At 36.1% G+C, this 7,737-nt stretch overlaps 1 protein-coding gene and 1 long non-coding RNA gene across 11 annotated transcripts in view; one reads left to right on the top strand and one right to left on the bottom strand.

Annotated features, from left to right (window-relative positions):
* LOC106871985 (FMRFamide receptor) overlaps window positions 1–7,737 on the bottom strand; it is a 337,948-nt gene that overhangs the window by 205,704 nt on the left and 124,507 nt on the right. The window contains exon 1 of one of the 10 annotated variants that reach the window (XM_052969024.1): window positions 7,704–7,732. The exons of the other annotated variants lie outside the window; for them this stretch is intronic. The gene's annotated coding sequence lies outside the window, so the exon portion shown is untranslated. Of the gene's footprint in view, window positions 1–7,703; window positions 7,733–7,737 lie in introns of those variants that run through there. 10 annotated transcript variants of the gene reach the window in all.
* The window catches only part of LOC128248164 (uncharacterized), a 22,420-nt gene that overhangs the window by 11,964 nt on the left and 2,719 nt on the right, over window positions 1–7,737 (top strand). The window lies entirely within an intron of this gene.

Here is a 7,737-nt window from a genome sequence, read left to right as displayed (position 1 = left end):
TATATATATATATATATATTATACCTATACATATATATATATGTATATGCGTATATATGCATATATATACAAACATACATATATATATATATATATATATATATATATATATCTTTGTATATATCAAATTATAATAAAACCAGTTTTACATTACACTGCTGTGTCAAGGCCACCATTCTTCGCCATCGTCTCCGCTAGACAGGTCATGTCCAGCGTATGGAGTCCGCTCATCTCCCAAGGATTATGCTCAACAGGGAACTTGCAATTTGAACAAGATAGTTCTTCTACGGGGAACTTGCAATCGGAACAAAACAGAGGAGGTCCGAAATTCTGTTTTAAAGACCAGCTCAAACGGACCTTGGCTCAAGCTGACATCCAGCCATCTTCATGAGAACAGATTTACATGGGTAGGACACCATGGAGGAATACTATCCGCAATGAAGCCAGTTCCTTCGAGCAGAACAGACAACAGAGTGAGGAGGCAAAATGCAAGAGCGACTTCAGCATGCTCGACCTGCAGTGACTATCCCGTATGAGTTCTGCCCACGACTCTTTCACCGCCGACTTGGACTCCAAAGTCACTTTCGGCACAACTATCAGCCGAGGAGACTGGATGGAAATTCACGAACGCAATGCTCGGATACGAGCTGGAGCCGACGATAGTATAATTATAAACTGGGTAAATCTTAGCCATTTCCCCGCAGACTGAAAATACGATGAACAACCTTAATCGATTTTTGAACCTTATATATCAAAAGATGTGTTATAATACTATGTTATAATACTATTCCACCAAGAATCCAATAGTACTAATCCACATATACAAAAACAGCCATACCAATATTCGAGCATACCTCCATCATCAGCTGCCCCACAGATATCATTATGGTTTCGACACCTGAGTAGTACAATTCAACCCGGCGGTGTCAACAGCACTAAAGTAAGTGTGTTTGGAAACAAACAAACCAAAGAGACCACAAATTTCCAACACATTTACCCTATGTACAACCGTATCGATAAATAAATTCCATACGTAAATTACAGTCACTCCTAAATACTCCGAAACAGCGACAGCACTATTAGATCATGCATAATTATAATCCCTACCGTCTTCCGTAGTGTAATATAAAAGTATATAAAACATATGTATGTGTGTATATACACATATATATTTACACACAGACACGCACACATATACACAAACACACATCTTATATAAATATATATATATGTATATATAGATATATATATGTGGGTGCATAAATATATATATATGTATGTATGTATACATATATGCATGTATATGTATGTGTATACATTGTATCTTGCACTCATTATTATTATCATCATTATCATTATCATCATCATCATCATCAGCAGCAGCAGCAGCAGCATTATTATTATCAAAGTATTATTATTTGTTAACTATTGAATGACAACCAGGTATCTGATTGACTGCTTGACAAAGACGTCTGATCAACAAATCGATCACTTACTCTGTCACATGCATTTAACAACACAACCACCCACCCACCAACCCACCCACCTCATACACCAACAGCACACAAACATGACAGAGCATATCGAATGCTTATTTTGTAGACTTTTGAACTCCAATACACGAAAACTAACTTTAAATTACGTTTATGCTCTTGGCTAAGACACACAACATGAAACAGAAGTTGTTCAAAAGTGAATTGGGTACAGATTTTCCTGGCGGATCATTAGGAGACACATTACCGTTTTTACGGCTTGAAGATGAATTATAAACATTTGTGTGTGTGTATGTATATATATATATATATTCTTTTATTCCTTTATTTGTTTCATTCATTTGAAATCATTTATAAAGAGAGAGAGAGAGAGAGAGAGAGAGAGAGAGAGAGGCAGGTAGACAGACAAAGAGACAGGCAGACAGACAGACAGAGGTAAACAGAGATTTGCAAACAAAAGGTTGACAGCAACTTGAAAGATTTGGTTTATTTTACTTCGTCAGACTGTACCCTACTATAAAATACTGACTAATACATCAGTTTGATATTAAACAGTTTTTTTTTCTATATGACTGATATACGTAAACATTTATTTCTTTATTGCTCACAGAGGGCTAAACATAGAGGGGACAAACAAGGACAGTCAAGATAAATAAGTCGATTACATAGACCCCAGTGATTAACTGGTACTTATTTAATCGGCCCCGAAAAGATGAGAGGCAAAGTCGACCTCGACGGAATTTGAACTCCGTCTAAGTCTGTCCTTGTTTGTCCCCTCTATGTTTAGCCCTCTATGGGCAATAAAGAAATAAATGTTTACCTATATCAGTCATATAGAAAAACTGTTTAATATCAAACTGATGGATTGAGGAAATCCGTGTGTGTGTGTTCGTGTGTGTGATGGATTGAGGAAATTCGCATGTGTTACAAACATATAATCTATTATAAATTTAAATATGAATTTGCTTGAAATATAAAGTTATTAATCATTTAGTTAAAACTGCATCTTTAAAGTCTTTTTGTGTCCATCGTACAACACAAATATCTATGAGAATTATTATTACAAAACCGAATGATACCTACAAAACCACTGAAACGAAACTCGAGCAATTCGCCAAGGGAGATAAATAATAGAAGTTTACCGAAACGCAAGTCAAGAATATAGGAATTAAGAAGATATTTGCGAAAATGAAACATGAATGATAAATCAAATTCTACTGTAAAATGTAATGGAAGAACCCGAGAAATACAAATAGGAATATCAAGATAGTTATAGGACTCCTAATAAATGGTTCATGTGAACACTGAAATACAGGAACCATAAGTTCGGTTGATTTATGTCATATAGAATCATAAATCCAAAGAAATGCTTGACGAAATACGATCGCAAACCGGACATGCATGAGTAAACAATGTTGTAGTATTAAGGACTAAAATGACGTTCCAGTGTTTCATAGGGATTCGCTTGCATAACTGTTTGTTTATGAGAACAAACAGCAAATGTCCAATATCGATGTTACTAATGTAAGCAAATTCTTAAAAAAAGTCGAAAAATGAAAGACAAGAAGGCAAATGCAGCAGATAAAATACGAAGTGAAGCATTAAAATATCAGATAAGAATAACCTAGTATTAATAATAGATTTATGTAGTGTATGTGAGTTGACACATACTAACAGAGATTAAATAGTCTTTGTTTCATTACGAAGAGCTGGAGGCAGGCGCGTGTTTACAGTGTTGCCCTCACGGATCGTAAGATTGTCGTTTCCGTTCATGGATCGGGCGATGGGCTTTGTTCTTGAGCAAAGTGCTTCTATTTACCTTGCTCCAGTTCACTTAGATGATAAAAATGAGTTATCCTGCGACGGAATGGTGTCTCTTCCGGGGTGCGATGTACGCATGTATGTATGTATGTATGTATGTATGTAGGAAAGTATGTATGTATATATGTATGTACTCCATAGAATCCTGAAAACTGACCTTATGAGCTTACGTTTCGGGAAGGACCTTTGAACTAACATCTCAAGTCTACATTTAGTGTAAATGTATAAACATAATGGATCAGGTGACCAATTTATTACTAAAATTCCTCTAACAAAGAAATGCAGCAAAAATATACGAGGGTGAGTCAAAACTTAATGCCATTTTGTTTAGGACAGGCATAATTACCAACACAGGAACATGTATCATACATCAAAATGAAGCTGGTCCTCCGTGGATCACATTCCTACTTCTCAACATAGTCACCGTTTCTCTCAATAGCAATGTTCCACCACCGAATGAGAGCATGTATCCCTGCCCCGTAAAATTCTGTTGACTGTTCTTTGAGCCACTTCTTCAATACAGTTTTAACTCCCTCGTCACTGGAATAAGGCTTGCCTCTCAAACCCTCTTTCATGGCACCAAAGAGATGATAGTCTGAAGGCGCTAATTCTGGTGAGTGTGGAGGTAGTGAAGAAGTGGCTCAAAGAACAGTCAACAGAATTTTACGGGGCAGGGATACATGCTCTCATTCAAAGGTGGAACATTGCTATTGAGAGAAACGGTGACTATGTTGAGAAGTAGAGATGTGATCCACAGAGGACCAGCTTCATTTTGATGTATGATACATGTTCCTGTGTTGGTAATTATATCTGTCCTAAACAAAATGGCATTACTTTTTGACTCACCCTCGTACAAGGAAGTAAGTGAACTACTAAATAGTTTCAGACAAGGAACGGGAACGTGAAGAAGTATTTAACTAAAAGAGACACTTGTGAAAAGATTTGGAGATAAAAATCAAAATGTTTGTATAAACTACTTCGACTCTACGAAGATTCATGATGAGTAAAATGTGGTAAAATGATTGGTTGTTTATCAAAGCTTGGGATACGAGGCAAAGATTTGCAAATGATAACAGTGCTAAGGATGGAAGAGAGACAAACCAAGAATTTGAAATTAAAAAAGGAATTTGACAACGCTAATTATGATACTGAAAGCTATTTAGCAATTAGAAGACCTTTAGAGAAGTAGAAGTGATATTAGGCGTATCAATAGGAAGTGTGAACAACGTTAGACGTAAGACGATACTGTATTATTAAATGTCAACATAGATGACCTACAGAACTTTGTACATTCAGAAAATGACAAAGAAATATCGCATGGATTAGAAATTAATGAATAGAAAAATAAAATTAATTGTAATCAGTAAAAACCAGCAGTTAGCAACAATTAATATTAGAAATGTGCGATTAATGCACGTGGGATATATATAGCAAGAAAACAGGAAATATGAATCAGAACACAAAAGAAGGATTGAGATTATTAGAATGGAAAGTTCTCTTATTTCCAGACGAGACAAATAGTGATGAAGTGAAAATAAAGAGCAAGTTGACATTCTAAGGAAATTGCTTGTGTTGTACAAGGGTCCTGTGAACGGAAGTATTAAGATTCATTGATACTCGGAGTTGTGCTGAAAATTAACTAGTGACCCTATTCAGGATATGAAATCATGATTAATATCACCCAAATGTTCGAAGGCGTTGAGCTGGCAGAATCGTTTGTAAGCCGAGTTCAAATTCCGCAGACTTCGACTTCATTGTTCTACCTTCCAGGGGTTGATAAAATATATTCCAACTGCGCAGTGGGGACGATGTAATCGACTTGCAGCCTTCCCCATAATTGTTCGCCTTGTCCCAAAATTTGAAATCAATACAATGTAATTGGTTTAATCGACTGCAATATTTTTCTGAATCACTGGAAAACAAACACACAAAATAGACAGGAAGAGGTTTCATCTTTGAATCAAAGCCATTTCTTTTTTTCCTATTTATTTCAGTTTTTATTTCCATAAGGTTCTTTGAGACTGTTTTATTAAACGTAGTGGTTAACATTTCCAAACTCTTTCAAAATTCTTCTTCCTTCTCGAGCCATACCTGGCTCATAAGGGTCGGATTCCCGGTTTCATTGACGTACAGGCACCCCATCTGTGAGGGCCGCCGGTAAGTCGCAGGTGAACTACTAGATGCAAGAGCAAAGAGTGAGAGAAAGTTGTGGCGAAAGAGGTAGCTGAGTGTCACCATTACCTTCTGCCGGAGCCGCATGGAGCCGAGGTGCTCTGCTCATAAACATACACATCGCCCGGTAAGATATTCGAACCCGCGATCCCTCGACTGAAATCTCCTTCCTCTAACCACTAGCCCATGTGGCTCCACTTGTTTCTATGCATGCTACCATTGAAATATATCCGATTTATTCATTTAAACTTGACAGAGTGCTTGGTATGCAAATAAAAATGGAAAATATGAATTCCAACTACGATGATGAAAGAGAGCAATTAGAAAATTTAAATAAATAAATAAATAAATAAATAAATAAAAGATGCAATACCAGGCAGTGGCTTTCATGGCTTCTGATCTTAACTGATTGGAAATGTTATCATGTACATTGTTTTGTTTTGGTATAAAAGATGGGCTACAGCAAATATTCTGCTCAATACCACAGATTTGCTTGTCAGTTGTTTGACCTTAACCAGTTGAGCATGTCCTTTGGCCGCTGACGATATGCGCATCTCTGATTACGAGCAGATGTAGTGGAGGAACATCATAGATATGTGTTGAAAGGAATTCCTTGGGATTTGGATAGTTCACATTTAGAAACATGGGTGTTTCGTTCATCATACTTAAACAAGCTGTATTCAAGGACCTTATGAGCGGGATGGACTACTCAACCTGAAGAAAATTCAATTCTATCTGCTCTCTCACTCAATAATATTAAAAATAATACCGATTTCACATTTTGGCAATAGGCCGGAAATTTTAGGGGAGATGATGAGTCGATTACATCGACCCCAGAGCACAACTGCTACTCACTGTATCGACCTCAAAAGGATGTCGACGGAATTTGAACTCAGAATGTAACGTCAGATGAAATACTGCTAAGCATTTCACCCGCCGTGTTAAAGATTCTACCAACTCACCGCCTTGAATAATAATAATAATAATAATAATAATAATAATAATAATAATAATAATAATAATAATAATAATAATAATAATAATAAATAAATAATGCAATACCAAACAGTGGTTCTCGTGGCTACTAATCTTAACTGATTGGAAGTGTTATCATGTACATTGTTTTGTCTTAGTATTAAAGATGGGCTACAGCAAATACTCTACTCAATACCACATACTGAGTATCTTAACAGACATGATAGAGCAGCACAATATATTCACTAGGTAACTTGCAAAAACTTGGACTTGCCCCATGATAAAAACTGGTGGGAACACAAACCACCTCTAGTGCTTGAAAAAAATCACATCTCACTCCTCTGGAACTTCACCATTCAAACTGACAGAAAGATAGATGCGAATAGGCTAGACGTTATATTGGACGACTTCAGACATGCCTCCTCATTGATATGACTGTCCCAATCGATATAAACGTATCTGACAAGGCCTAGTATAAAGATCTTGAAATAGAAATTGGCAAAATGTGGCACCTGGAGACTAAAACAATACCTATTGTCATAGGTGCCCTAAGAATGATAGCAAAACGGGGCTGATTGCTACCTAGTTCAGATACCAGGAAACCCCAAAATGGCAGAAAATCAAAAGATAGTGCTCATGGGAACTGCCCATATCCTACGTAAAATACAGTCTATGTAATCTCAAATTTTAAAACAAATTCATAATTTTCTTGTTTTCTTTAAACATTCTCTAGAACAACAATATGTGCAAAGACCAAATATGTGAAACCCTAGGCATAACACCAGCATGAACTTCTAACTTGTTGTCTCTTCAGGTCTCTGGGAGAAACTTGGAGCCAACTAGTACAAATACAAACCAAAAGTCAAACAAAATGATAATAATAATAATAATAATAATAATAATAATAATAATAATAATAGAGATAACTCGAATGTGGAATCTAAAAACAGAAACAATTCCTATCATAGTAGGTGCCTTAGGTATAATAAAAAAAATATTCAGACAAATACATAACAAAAACACCAGGACTTACAAATATATATAACATACAGAAAATTGCACTACTGGGCACTGCACACAGCCTATGCAAAACACTTTCAATACAGTAACCATAAGAGCATCACAGAAAACCACAGCACATACCCAAGGCACACAGAGCTGCGCTCGGTAGTGAAGTGAAAGCACGTTATAAAAATAAAACTACTGAACAATAATAATAATAAGAAGAAGAATAACAAATACCTTGATGTAACTGATTCGAAATGTTATCATGTAC

This window comes from Octopus bimaculoides, chromosome 6 (assembly GCF_001194135.2).
Source record: "Octopus bimaculoides isolate UCB-OBI-ISO-001 chromosome 6, ASM119413v2, whole genome shotgun sequence".
In the NCBI taxonomy this organism is placed as follows: domain Eukaryota; kingdom Metazoa; phylum Mollusca; class Cephalopoda; order Octopoda; family Octopodidae; genus Octopus; species Octopus bimaculoides.
The sequence above is the reverse complement of the archived record's forward strand: the minus strand, read 5'-3'. Positions and strand labels throughout refer to the sequence as shown.